Source organism: Maniola jurtina, chromosome 9 (genome assembly GCF_905333055.1).
Source record: "Maniola jurtina chromosome 9, ilManJurt1.1, whole genome shotgun sequence".
Lineage (NCBI taxonomy): Eukaryota > Metazoa > Arthropoda > Insecta > Lepidoptera > Nymphalidae > Maniola > Maniola jurtina.
In genome coordinates this window covers 8,505,929-8,520,660 of record NC_060037.1, presented here as the reverse complement: position 1 = coordinate 8,520,660, position 14,732 = coordinate 8,505,929, and the positions used below count along the sequence as shown (strand labels likewise).

At 34.0% G+C, this 14,732-nt stretch overlaps 2 long non-coding RNA genes across 2 annotated transcripts; one reads left to right on the top strand and one right to left on the bottom strand.

The window, feature by feature from the left end:
- The first annotated feature begins 250 nt into the window (after positions 1-250).
- On the top strand, positions 251-5,489 carry LOC123868033. The gene is made up of 2 exons (XR_006796567.1): positions 251-314; positions 5,315-5,489. It is a non-coding gene; the product is annotated as an uncharacterized LOC123868033 (long non-coding RNA).
- Positions 5,490-8,634: 3,145 nt separating this feature from the next.
- On the bottom strand, positions 8,635-10,091 carry LOC123868032. Its single transcript, XR_006796566.1, has 3 exons — positions 9,869-10,091; positions 9,163-9,376; positions 8,635-8,910 (listed from the first exon to the last, which is right to left on the bottom strand). It is a non-coding gene; the product is annotated as an uncharacterized LOC123868032 (long non-coding RNA).
- Positions 10,092-14,732: the final 4,641 nt, after the last annotated feature.

Sequence of the window (14,732 nt, the reverse complement as noted above, 5' to 3'; positions counted from 1 at the left end):
TGTATTTTTTTTCATTTTTCGAAATTTTGATCACGTTTTTGAGGCAGTTGGCAACATTTTGGAAAGTCAATATGTATGAATCGATTGTGTATCTCGGCTGGCAGTATAGAAATATGCAACCGGTGTTGCCACTTTTGCGGAGATTTTCGAGATTTTCAACTAAGAAACTCCTGTAAAATTTTGTATGAAAATTTTTTTTTTCACTGATGGTGTTATGTAAAAAACAAAAACTTAGTAAGCCAAAATTATGGAGAGAGCTGATGATTGAGGATATCGGAGACGGGTGAAGGGCCCGCTTAAGGTATTGAAGATAGGTGGGGGGTGCTCGAGCAAATGTCATTCATGACGTCATCCAATTGCCAAAAAGCTGAAAAAAAATTCAAAATGGCGAAGAAAAGATGGCCGCCATACAAATTTCGCCGGTGTCCAGCTCGGAGGGTATAAAAGATGGAAGTGTGGTTTCGTGGCAAAAGAGGATCAGGATCCGAAGGTCTACTCGATGAATAGAAAAAAAATTCAAAATGGCGGAATTTATTTTCCCATAGAAAATGTATGGTGAATATTGGATGTCTCATTCTCATAGAAAGAGACAGAAAACGATACGATAATGTAGGGGAGATGTGTTTGGGTGGAGGAGGCGAGTAGGGAAAAATAATTATGACATTTCAGAAAAACAAGATGGCGACCGACGTGATTTTTGCAACTCTTTTGTTTTCCAACCGATTTCGTTGAAACTCGCAATCTTTGAAGAATGTAGTAAACGATTATTAGAAAAAGTGGAAAATTTTGGAAAAACAAGATGGCCGCCGTACAAATTTCGTCGGTGTCTATCTCGGAAGCTTTAAAAGATGGAAGAGTGGTTTCTTGGCAAAAGGTGATCAGGGTCCGAAGGTCTACTCGGTGGAACAAACTCTGCATGCTCGCGGACCACTTTAGTGGTCCGCGCACCCACGCACCCTACTTTATTTACCTCAACTACCCCGTTTTTGCAAAAAATGATATGGATGTCGTTTTCAGGGTTCTCTAGGGTGCTGATTTTGATAACGACATTTATTTTGAAATCCAAGATGGTGGCTATGCACTTTTTAAGAAAAAAATTGATATGGGTGTCGTTTTGTGGGTTTTTGTGGTGAATTGTGTATCTTAATAAACAAATTTGGTTAAATTTAATAAAGTTAACATAACCACGTCACGCGAGCTGCTTTAGCGGCTCGCGCACCGAGCGAAACACTAGTTATACTATATATAGCTCGATTACCACTCACTGACTGACTCATTGACATAATTGTTCTCCTAGAAAGAGACGGAAAATGATATAATGATGTAGGGGAGTTGTGTTCGGTTTCGGGAACCCTCTGGGGAAAAATTATGACATTTCGGAAAAACAAGATGGCGGCCGACGTCATTTTTGCAGCTCCTTTGTTTTTTAAGGGACTCCGTTCAAACTCGCAATTATTAAAGAATGTAGTAAACAGTTAATAGAAAATGTGAAAAAAATTGGAAAAACAAGATGGCGGCCGAACCGTAGCGTTTTGAAAATTTTGATTTTTCGACCCCGAACCGCGGCGCCACAGTTCCGAAACGAAGTAATCGAGGATAAATATTTTTTTTGGTTTCGCCCACGATTATCCTGTATTTTGACATAACGGGAGTGGTTTTTAAAAATTCAAGATGGCGGCTGTCATGGCGGCCGTTATGTTAGAGGTACGAAAAAACGCAATTTTAAAAGTTAAATATCCCAAAGTTGGCAACATCGGAGCGATTCGGCTTCTATGAAGCAATTGTACGTATAGGCTCGAGGTATAGATTGGAGGAAAAAAATTACCCCATTTTTTTGGGAAATTTCAAGATTTTCGGGAAATTGAAAAAAATCGAAATACGGACTTTTCGCAAAATCCGAGTATGAGCGATTATGTGTTTTGATCATACAAATGACATTTCGGTATTTTTGTCGCCGGAGACTGGCAACACTGGAATTTATCAAAGAAAAAGTGATTTTCGACACGGTCTTTTTCACGGTATCCCCTTTCGCGTGGGTGCGAGCGAGATGAGAGATTGAAACGTCATCGGGAGCGGTATATCCTGTAGTTAATAGGAAAATTATGAAACAGTGTAAAATCTTTCTGTGAAACGAGTTGGCGGCCATTTTGTATTTTTTTTAATTTTTCGAAATTTTGACCACGTTTTTGAAGCAGTTGGCAACATTTTGGAAAGTCGACATGTATCAATCGATTGTGTGACTCAACCAGCAGTATCGAAATATGTAAACGGTGTTGCCACATTTGGGGAGTTTTTCGAAATTTTCCCCAAAAACTCCTCCTGTAAAATTTTGTATGAAAATTTTTTTTCCACTGATGGTTTCGTATAGAAAATAAAAAAAAAATCGAGGAAAAATTTGGAAATAGCTGATGATCGAGGATGTCGGAGACGGGTGAAGGGTCCGCTCAAGGTATTGAAGATAGGTGGGGGGTGCTCGACCAAATGTCATTCATGACATCACCCAATTGCCAAAAAGCTGAAAAAAAATTCAAAATGGCGAAGAAAAGATGGCCGCCATACAAATTTCGCCGGCGTCCAGCTCGGAGGGTATAAAAGATGGAGGTGCGGTTTCTTGGCAAAAGAGGATCAGGATCCAAAGGTCTACTCGATGAATAGAAAAAAAATTCAAAATGGCGGAATTTATTTTCCCATACATTTTGTATGGCGAATTTTGAATTTCTCATTCTCGTAGAAAGAGAGAGAAAACGATACAATGATATTCGGGAGATATGTTTTGGTGCGCGATATGAGTAGGGAAAAATTATGACATTTCAGAAAAACAAGATGGCGACCGACGTGATTTTTGCAACTCTTTTGTTTTCCAACCGATTTCGTTAAAACTCGCAATCTTAGAAGAATGTAGTAAACGATTAATAGAAAAAGTGGAAAATTTTGGAAAAACAAGATGGCCGCCGTACAAATTTCGTCGGTGTCTATCTCGGAGGCTATAAAAGATGGAAGAGTGGTTTCTTGGCAAAAGATGATCAGGGTCCGAAGGTCTAATCGATGAATAGAAAAAAAAATCAAAATGGCGGAATTTATTTTTCCATACAATATTTTGTACGGCAAATATTGAACGTCTCATTCTCTTAGAAAGAGACAGAAAACGATACGATGGTGTTCGGGAGATATGTTTGGGTGCAGGATAGGAGTTGGGAAAAATTATGACATTTCAGAAAAACAAGATGGCGGTTGACGTGATTTTTGCAACTCTTTTGTTTTCCAACCGATTTTGTTGAACTTCGCAACATTTGAAGAAAGTAATAAACGATTAATAGAAAAAGTGGAAAAAATCGGAAAAACAAGATGGCGGCCGCACAAATTTCGTCGGTGTCCATCTCGGAGGGTATAAAAGATGAAAGAGTAGTTTCTTGGCAAAAGAAGATCAGGATTCGAAGGTCTACTCGATGAATAGAAAAAAACATTCAAAATGGCGGGATTTAGTTTCCCGTAGAAAATGTATGGCGAAGATTAAATGTCTCATTGATGATTAGGATCCGAAGGTTTACTCGGTGAAACAAATTCTGCATGCTCGTGGATCACTTTAGTGGTTCGCTCACCCACGCATCTTACTAAATTAATATCCTCAACTACCTCGTTTGTACAAAAAGTAATATGGACATCGTTTTCAGGGTTTTCCAGGGTGCTGATTTTGATAATGACATACATTTTCAAATCCAAAATGGCGGACTTACACTTTTTACAAAAAAAAATTGGTTGTCTGTAAAGTCGGTTTACTGACGATAGTTGAACGTGACAACAAAGGCCGATTGTGCTTCTTTGTCGCTCGATCCGCGCTCTCGCTTGCACTTCAAGCCTTACATGGAACGCCTCAGAGCGAGGTAACGCTGCATGAGTCATGTTTTTTCGTGCGTGCAGCCGGCTCTATCGAATTATAAGACGTTGTCACGTCAATAGATATTGGTATCGTTTTCAGGATTTCCAGGGTGCTGATTTTGATGATGACATTCATTTTCGAATTCAAGATGGCGGACATGCATTTTTTGGAAAATTATATATGGGTATTGTTTTCAGCGTTTCGTGTTGATTTTGATGGTGGCATTTATTTTCAAATTAAAGACGACGAACACGCATTTTTTATAAAAAATAGATATGGGTATCGATTTCTGGGTTTTCCGGCAAGCTGATTTTGTTTATGACATTTATTTTGAAATCCAAGATGGTGGTCATACACTTTTATCAAAAATGGATATCGGTGTCGTTTACTTGGTTTTGTGGGGAGCTGATTTTGATTAAGAAATTTATTTTGGAATCCAACATGGCGGACATGCACTTTTTACAGCAAAAAAAATATATATGGGTATTGTTTTATGGGGTTTCCAGGGTGAATTGTGTTTCTTAATAAATAAATTCAGTTTAATACAGAAATTTTGAATTTTTTTTAGAATTTTTTGAAATTTTGATCATGTTTTTGAGGCAGTAGGCAACATTTTGGAAGGTCGACATGTATGAATCAATTGTGTGACTCAGCTGACAGTATCGAAATATGCAAACAGAGTTGCCACATTTTGGGGTGATTTTCGAGATTTTCTCCAAAATTTCCTTCTGTAAAATATTGTATGAAATTTGTTTTTTTTCAATTGGAAAATTATATATGGGTATTGTTTTCAGCGTTTCGTGTTGATTTTGATGGTGGCATTTATTTTCAAATTAAAGACGACGAACACGCATTTTTTATAAAAAATAGATATGGGTATCGATTTCTGGGTTTTCCGGCAAGCTGATTTTGTTTATGACATTTATTTTGAAATCCAAGATGGTGGTCATACACTTTTATCAAAAATGGATATCGGTGTCGTTTACTTGGTTTTGTGGGGAGCTGATTTTGATTAAGAAATTTATTTTGGAATCCAACATGGCGGACATGCACTTTTTACAGCAAAAAAAAAATATATGGGTATTGTTTTATGGGGTTTCCAGGGTGAATTGTGTTTCTTAATAAATAAATTCAGTTTAATACAGAAATTTTGAATTTTTTTTAGAATTTTTTGAAATTTTGATCATGTTTTTGAGGCAGTAGGCAACATTTTGGAAGGTCGACATGTATGAATCAATTGTGTGACTCAGCTGACAGTATCGAAATATGCAAACAGAGTTGCCACATTTTGGGGTGATTTTCGAGATTTTCTCCAAAATTTCCTTCTGTAAAATATTGTATGAAATTTGTTTTTTTTCAATAATGGTTCCGTATAGAAAAAAAAAATCTTTCGGTGAAAAATATGGAGAGAGGGCACGCTTAAGGTATTTAAGATAGGTGAGGGGTGCTCGAGCAAATGTTACTCAAAACGTCATCCGATTGGCAGTGAGCTGAAAAAAAAAAACAAACAAAATAGCGAAAAAAAGATAGCCGCCATTTCGAAGGGTTTAAAAGATCGAAGACTGGTTTCTTATCAAAAGATGATCAGGATCTGAAGGTCTACTCGATGAATAGAAAAAAAAATCAAAATGGCGGAATTTATTTTTCCATAGAAAATGTCACTATAGAGATTAGACTGATCAAATAAAAATTACATTTTGAAGCGTCAATTTTCACTGCATATAACAGTTACTCTACAGTCTATACCAGGCTGTTTTTTTAGAGTTCCGTACCTCAAAAGGAAAAACGGAACCCTTATAGAATCATTTTGTTGTCTATCCGTCTGTCTGTCTGTCCGTCCGTCCGTCCGTCCCTCCGTCCGTCCATCGTGTCTCTCAAGAAAATCTATAGGGTACTCGTAGCATAAGTAAAAGAATAAATCTGAAAACCGTAAATTAGTGGTAGGTACATTAAAAAAAAATCAATTTTCAAAGTAATATAACTATACCAAGTGGGGTATCATATAAAAGGGCTTTACCTGTACATTCTAAAACAGATTTTTATTTATTTTTATGCATAATAATTTTTAATTTATCGTATAAAATGTCCGAAAAAATACCCGAGTACGGAACCCTCGGTGCGCAAGTCTGATTCACACCTAACCGGTTTTTTTAATTTTTAATTATGACATTAAAGGAGTGATATCCAGGGCCGAAAAAAATATTTAATTAGATGCAGTAAAGTGACGTTTCGTATTTTACTTAGTTCCAATAAATCTCCTATTTTTTCTTGGATGGATCTTTAGAAATCCCGTGCGACCTCTTTGATTTTTCAGGACAAAAAGTAGTCTATGTCCATCCACGGGATATAAGGTAAATCTATACCCAATTTCGTCCGAATCTGTTAAACTATTGGGTCGTGAAAAGGTAGCAGACTGACAGACAAACAGACACACTTTCACATTTATAATATTAGTACTTATAGATGTGAGAGTAAGTAATCCAAGACAAAAACCTTGCAGTCCTATGTTTCTCGGAGAATAAAAGGACCTAATCAATCATCATTATCAATAATTTTAAATTATTTAAACGAACTTACTAGATTACATAATATTATAATATATCTTTTGATTTAATAAACCAATTTAAATAGGTAAGTAATTATTTCTAAAAGGTTTCCAAGGTTTCATTCCATTCGTAGTCATGAATGAGTCATGGCGTTGCGTTCTGTACCCTCGTGCAAGATGAACCGATATAAAAAGGGTGGCAAGATGAGAAAGGTAGAGGACGAGACTGAAGAAATAGAACTAAACTATGACAAACAGAATGAAAAAAGCATCCCATGTACCTACCTATACTGAAAAGTGAAGTGACACGAGCTATCCTATCTCAAAAAACCGGCCAAGTGCGAGTTAAACTCGCGCACTAAGGGTTCCGTACTCGGGGTTTTTTCCAACATTTTGCACAATAGCTCAAAAACTACTATAAGTACATAAAAATAAATAAGAATCTGTTTTAGAATGTACAGCTAAAGCTCTTTCATATAATACCTACTCCACTTGGTATAGTTCTTACTTTGAAAATTGAAACACACAGTTTTCAAATTTATTCCTTTACTTGTGAAATCAGACCTACCTACCTGCCAAATTTCATGATTCTAGGTCAATGGGAAGTACCCTATAGGTTTCTCGACAGACACGACGAACGGACAGACGGACAGACAGATGGACAAACAACAAAGTGATCATATAAAGGTTCCGTTTTTCTGTTTGAGGTGCGGAACCCTAAAAATGACAAATCCCCAGGAGACGATGGCATAACAAACAAGCTTCTTAAAGGTACTAGGTAGGTACCTACCAGATGTTCTTACTTCTCTCCTCGCCACACTTTTTAAGAAAATTTTAAATACGGAAGAAGTTCCAATACAGTGGACACAAACAAAAATAATTCTAATTCATAAAAAAGTATGTAGAGACCAAATTAATAACTATAAATTCACCTATAAGTCTTACATCTATCTAATATATATCTATAAAGTCTTTACAAAAATCCAATAATCTTGATAAAAATCAGCCAAGAGAACAAGGTTTCCACATTGAATACTCAACCATTGATCATATTCATGTCTTATAGATGGTAGAAAAGTATAATGAGTAGGTCGAGTAGGTATAGTATACCATTTTATATAACCTTTATAGATTACAACAAATTTGACTCAATAAAATACAACAAGATATGTGAACAATTCTATTAGAACAAGGTATTGCCAAAAAATACATACAAATCATAAAAGAAATATACAAAAACAATACGGCAAAAATAATACAACTTGAGCAGCCGGGAAGAAAGTTTAGGATTCTAAAAAGCATGAAACAAGGAGGACCCATTATCATCAAAGCTTTTCTCGAAAGTACTTGAAAATAATTATATCCAGATTTATTTGGGGCAACTATAGTTTAAACATAAATGGAGAAAAACTGAATCACCTAAGGTTTGCTGATGACCTGATCCTATTATCAAATAATGCACAATCGCTCCAGATTATGGATAAAAAAATAAGACACAGAAAGTGAAAAGGATAGGTTATCCATGAATAAAAACTAAACCAAGATTAGGTATGACAAACTCCCAAAAAGAAACTATCAAACTAAGATCTTGCTAAGATCAAATATACTGGAATATATTGATGAATACATATCTAAGATATCTAGAACAAACAATATCACCAACAGATCAAACATCAAAAAAATTAAACAGGAGTTAAATTATGCAATACATGGAAAAAATACTGGGCTCTAAAGGAAATTATGAAAAACAAAGATATTCCCATATCTAAAAAAATCAAAGTACTCAACATATGCATCCTTCCATGTCTGACTTATGGTTGCCAGACAGAGTCTAACTGATAAAAACCTTAGCTTAGGATTTGTCAAAATAGTATAGAGAAGTATGCTTCAAATTAAAACAAAACAGGCTCTCTACTATTAGAAACAGAACAAAAGTGAGAGATTTGTCAGTCATCATTTAAAAACTGAAGTGAAAATGAACAGAGCACTTTATGAGAGACAAGAGAAATAAGTGGACAAAAGCAGTTACAGAATCGTACCCAAGAACGAGAAAAAGAAGTCATCCTTGTCATGAAATGGGAGGTTGACATACGGAACATAAGGAAATACATGGCGAAGAAAAACCAACGATAGACATGGAGAACCCTGGAGGAGGCCTATCCCATGGGCACACTAAATAAAGAGAAAAAGAAAAACAAATAAAACACCAGTGTCAAAAACTAAAATATTATTTATTTGTTTGAAATATAATATTATGTACATAGCATTAATGTAATTTAATTCAGTTCATAAAGGCTTATCTTATCTAATAATAATCTTTCCAGTGAGTTAGTCTAGAAAAAAATAATGGCCTTGGGTATCTGATCTTCTTTTCCAGTTCGGTAAAACAATAACTGGTAAGTAACTGTTGAAGTGATTCAAGAGCATGTGCTCTCAATCGATCACTTCTTTGTCAACAGGGGTGGCAGATTTCATCAGATCCATGCAGCTAAAATAAACAGATAAGCTTAGAATACCATATCATGTAATGTACAAAAATAAAAGTATTTATTTATTATGATAACAGAATGAAGTTAGGCTTTTTAACTATATTAAATGAATCCTCTCAACCTTATGGCTGCTTACTGAGCATGTCTCTTCTCAGAATAAGATAAGGTTTGGCCATAGCTCACATAAATGCCCAAATATAATAAACATTTGTTTACTTTTTAATTAATACTAAATATAATAATATATCTACCTGTTATGGCATAATCATCTCTATTATTATGATTTATATGCATATTTCCCGTTTTAGGTCAGTACGTAGCCTGTGAGATCTTGTTCTCATCAAAGAGCATCCACAGCTAATACAAAGACGACAACGGTGACCATCATTAGTAGGTTAATCATCATTAGTCCCATTGGAGTGACTAGGAGTCCAGCAAAAAAGGCACACTGGTGGTCTCAGTCACCTGTTAACAACGAAATTTTGTCACACTAAAAAAATAAGAATAACCTAAGTAGGTACCTACTATCTTTATTATGAAATATGAATAACTAGCTGATGCCCGCGACTTCGCCCGCGTGGATTAAGGTTTTTAGAAATCCTGTGGGAACTGTTTGATTTTCCGGGATAAAAAGTAGCCTATGTGCTAATCCAGGATATTATCTATCTTCAATCCAAATTCCAGCCAAATCCGTCCAGTAGTTTTTGCGTGAAGGAGTAACAAACATACACACACACACACACACACATACAAACTTTCGCCTTTATAATATTAGTCTGATGAAGTCGATGTTACTACACACGTATAATATGCATTTGCCTTCAATTGAAAATGTTAGTAGGTATCATCCCCTGACAATAACCATGTATTCATTCACAACTTATTCAGCGACGTAACTGCGACTTTATCCTAAATAAACATTTGTGTAAAATAGAAATAGCTGCACTGTACACTTACCACTTGAGGTGCAATCCAGTGTTATATTACTAACATAATCTCTATTAATTCAAGGCTACTATGCCTACTCCTTTGATTTACATTGATGCCACAATTAACACATCTCAATTCAGAGGGATTCATGGGTTTCGTATTCAATTCATGGTCAATAGTAAAACTTCGATTACCTACTACCAGTAGGAATACCAGGATCTTCGTAAATAGCGTTATCGATGTTCCATTATTAATAGCAGTCGAGATAAAAAAGTCCGTTCCGATTGAATTCATGAATTGATCCAAAACATAAACAAACACACCTTTTCGCCAACACGTAACTTCGTTAACACTTCTTCAGATGATAAAACAGTTAAAAATACGCACAAACGCCTTGCGGTCCACGAACAACATCTTAAGTAAATTATAAACATAACATTCATTCAATTTATCCATGATTTTATCAATTTTTTTTAATAAAAACTAGATGAAAACAAAAATTTAGATCCACAGAGAAAACTAAAATGCTAATTTTGACGTTTCGCATTCTTTAATTTCTTAAGTGTTGTGCAGAAATGATATTGCGACCACAGACTAAAAATAAAAATGAATGAATGTGAGGGACTGTATACATCGATAGTTCGTTTAGAATCGAAAACTAATCGAATTATCTAAATAAAGTTATTTTAAGTTAGCGTTGTTTGCTAACCCATCAATAAATATATTATAATGCTGTTTTATACTGCATTTACGTTATAATATTTTATTTTAATCTGGTTAACATTGGCTAATTTGTATTAACAAAAAAGTTTTGACATGATAGTTGACACCTAGAGCTAAAATGACGTATAAGTTCTCATTTTCAGGGTTCCGTACTTCAAAAAGAAAAATGAAAGCCTTATAGAATCACTTTGTTGTCTGTCTGTCTGTCTGTCAAGAAACCTATAGGGTACTTCCCGTTGACCTATAACCATGAAATTTGGCAGATAGGTAGGTCTCATAGCCCAAATAAAGGAATAAATGTGAAAACAAGCGCGAAATCTAAAAATCATGACCAACTCGTCACCAGCTCATTATTGAGCACGGCTCTTTTCTCAGAATGAGAAGAGTTTAACCATAGTCCGTTACGCTGAGCAAGTGCGGTTTCGCAGATTTCATATAACTTAGAAAATACTATGCGCAAGTTAAAACGTGTTATTTAATTAAAAATTCAAAATAAAACTGTTTCTTTATTTTAAATTCAATGTAAAGATATTTTTGAATCGATGATTTGTTAATAAATAATTGTTTTTTTAAGCTGGCAACGATACATATAATTAAAAATCACCAACCAGAAATAAACCGGAACTAAATAATTAATGGATTAAAATACTTAAAAACTAAAACTTTTATCAGTTTATACTGATACAACTGAAAATCGCAAATAATCATGATTTGTTTTACGATAGTTTTTGATATAATCGTTTTTAGGAAAATCGTTTTTCACTCAAAAGGAAAAACGGAACCCTTATAGGATCACTTTGTTGTCTGTCTGTCTGTCTATCCGTCCGTCCGTCGTGTCTGTCAAAAAACCTATAGGGTACTTTCCGTTGACCTAGAATCATGACATTTGGCAAATAGATCTTATACAAGTAAAGAAATAAATCCGAAAATCACGAATTTGTAATTAAATTTTAAATTTAAATATTAATATTTAAATTTTCAAAGTAAGATAACTAACTATACCAAATGGGGTATCATATGAAAGGACTTTACCTGTACATTCTAAAAAAGATTTTTATTTATTTTTATGCATTATAATTTTTGATTTATCGTGCAAAATGTTGAAAAAAATACTCAAGTACGGAACCCTCGGTGCACGAAACCAACTCGCACTTGGCCGGGTTTTTTTGTATAAATTCTATTCACGCCTAGCTAATATTGTACAATTCCCTTTATGACTGTTAACGTAACAAATTAAATCTCGATTTTCTAGCGGAAGTTTTTGATCGATTTTTCGATTAATCGATTTTAAGTAGGAAAGTTCCCGTCTCTAGATAGCGTCCTTTATTTAAAATTTTTTGTGGTTGGTGAAGATTTCATTTTTATAAAAAATGCAAAATTCGTCAGTAAAGAAACCGGTTAACAAAACCATCCAATCCGTAAGTGCGACGGCGACTTTGGCCATTGTAAAAGGTATCTAATTAAATAACTTATTAACTTTGCATTCAGACATTTTAAAGTTTACATCTGAAGATGCTCATGCTATGCTCCCGTGTCAGGACGAAACGTACGTCGAATGGTTTTGGGATCTGTATGGTGTTGCGTGGTACCATATAAATCTGTCTGGTTTAGCCGATTATAGCAAACTAAGCTTTTGGTTCCTTGTAACTTATATGTAATTAAACACATTCACAGATTATTTTGAGTTTTGATGATTCAAAAGCACTTTGAAATGTATAACTGAATAAAAATATTCTGAATTTGAATTTGAAGTCATATCTACTTTACTATGAAATACTACTGAAATAGATAATACTTGTATAATATGAAATAATAAAACAATACTTGTATAAATCATTTAAATCTAAACACTACTCACAGAATAATAATATAATAATAATATACTTAGAACCATGATATCTTAATGGTTAAAAGTTAAAACGTCCGCCTCTTATTTGAGAGGTAAGTGCAACCCCAGACATGCACCTCTAACTTTATGGAGTAAGTTAAGTAAGTTTGTTAAGCAATTAAATATTACTTAGGTATTTTTCTTTTAATGAAAACATTGTGAGGAAGTCTACATACATAAGAATTTTCCTTACATTAGATCCTAACAACTCACTCTGGCTTCGAATGGGTGCAATGCTGATACTAAATATACAACAAAATATCTTTATATACCTACAATTAGTGTGATGTTCACAGCTTGTTTGTCATTAAACAATACAAAGATGTTTTTTAGAGGTTACTTAGAGATTGGATGAAGATTAATACTATATTGCATAAAACTGCTTCATAAATAAACACTTATTTTTTGTAAAAAGTAAAGGATAAAAAATGATGATTGTGGATTATTTCTAAGAGATACACATATACCATCGCAGACTTTTTGTAGACCTTTTTAAGGTGTACAATATTGAACTACCTAAATTGTTTTGATCTATCTCCTAGGGTTCAGCCAGCGTTTGCATGTAAGCGCAAAAAAATGATTTTATTTACAATAATCACATGAATAACCTCTAAAATTACCAATGTTTCTTTAATATATTATAGTGTAGTGATATGTGTGAAGTCTGCCAATCCACACTTGGCCACTGTGCTGAACTGTGACCAAACCCTTTCTCATTCCGAGTGGAGATCTATGCTCAGCAGTGAACAGTGGAAGTCGGGGGTTTTTTTAATAAATATTTTTTAATTTTAATCTTTTTAGTGTTGTAGTAGTCGAAGTAGTCATTACTTGGTACACCTAAAATATCTATTTATCAGCAAAACATTACAAATCCATACAGTTTAGAAGTTCAATAACTTGCAGCATTAGGATTGAAGAGTTGGAACTTGAAATTCAATAACAGAGAATATGTTCAGCATTTACAATATTATTTCACCAGGATGAATTCCTAAATCTATGTTGTTTAGGAGTAATGTACCTTGCATCATCAAGTTTAAGGAATTCAGACACTTACTCTAAATTAAACCTCCCCCTTTTTTTTTCTTTAGTCCCACCCTGCTAAATAATGAAAAAAGAAGAAAAATGTTAACATTTAATTTTGCAGAGTTACATACTGCTATACCTATACAAAATTTTAAACTAACAGATTAGAGTTACCATAACTACAGTGAAAAGGAAACTTTGTTGTCTGTCTGTCTGTATGTTTATCCATCTGTCTGTCTGTTGTATCTGTCAAGAAAACCTATAGAATACTTCCCATTGATCTACAATCATAAAATTTTGTAGGTAGGTAAGTCTTATAGCACAAGTAAATGGAAAAATCTAAAAATCGTGAATATTTTACATTATATTAATTATAAATTACATGACAAAAAAAAAATTAATGTGTTTTAATTTTCAAATTAAGATGACTATACTAAGAAGGGTATCATATGAAAGAACTTTACTTGTACATTCTAAAACTGATTTTTTTAATTTTTATACATAATAGTTTTTGATTTATAAATACCTAAGTATGGAATCCTCAGTGCAGAAGTCTGACTCGCTCTTGGCCAGTTTTTAGGGTTCCATACCTCCAAAGGAAAAACGGAACCCTTATAGGATCACTTTGTTGTCTGTCTGTCTGTCTGTCTATCTGTCTGTCTATCTATCCGTCTATCTATCTGTCTGTCTGTCTATCTGTCTGTCTATCTATCTGTCTATCTATCTGTCTGTCTGTCTGTCTATCTGTCAAGAAACCTATAGGGTACTTTCCGTTACCTAGAATCATGAAATTCGTTAGATAAGTAGGTCTTATAACACAAGTACAGGAATAAATCTGAAAACTGCAAATTTGTGGTTACCTCATTAAAAAACAAATTAAAATGTATTTTAATTTTCAAAATAAAATAACTATACCATAAAATAACAATATTTAGAGTTCCCTGTGATCCTAAAAGAGAAAACTTTTGTCAAAATAAAAAAAAAGTAGTTTTTTTTGTTGTTGGACCGGTTTGTTTAAAAATCGATATCTAGGGTTCCCGTACAAGAGAAAACTTTTATCAAAATCAAAAAAAAATGCCAACTATTTTGTTTTTTTTTTTTTGTTATTGGACCGATTTCTTTCAAAATCGGTATTTAGCGTTCCCTGTGATCTTAAAAGAAAAAACTTTTGTTAAAATCAGAAAAAATTGTAGCTTTTTGTTTTTTTTTATTGTTAGACCAGTTTCTTTAAAAATCGATGTCTAGGGTTCCCAGTGA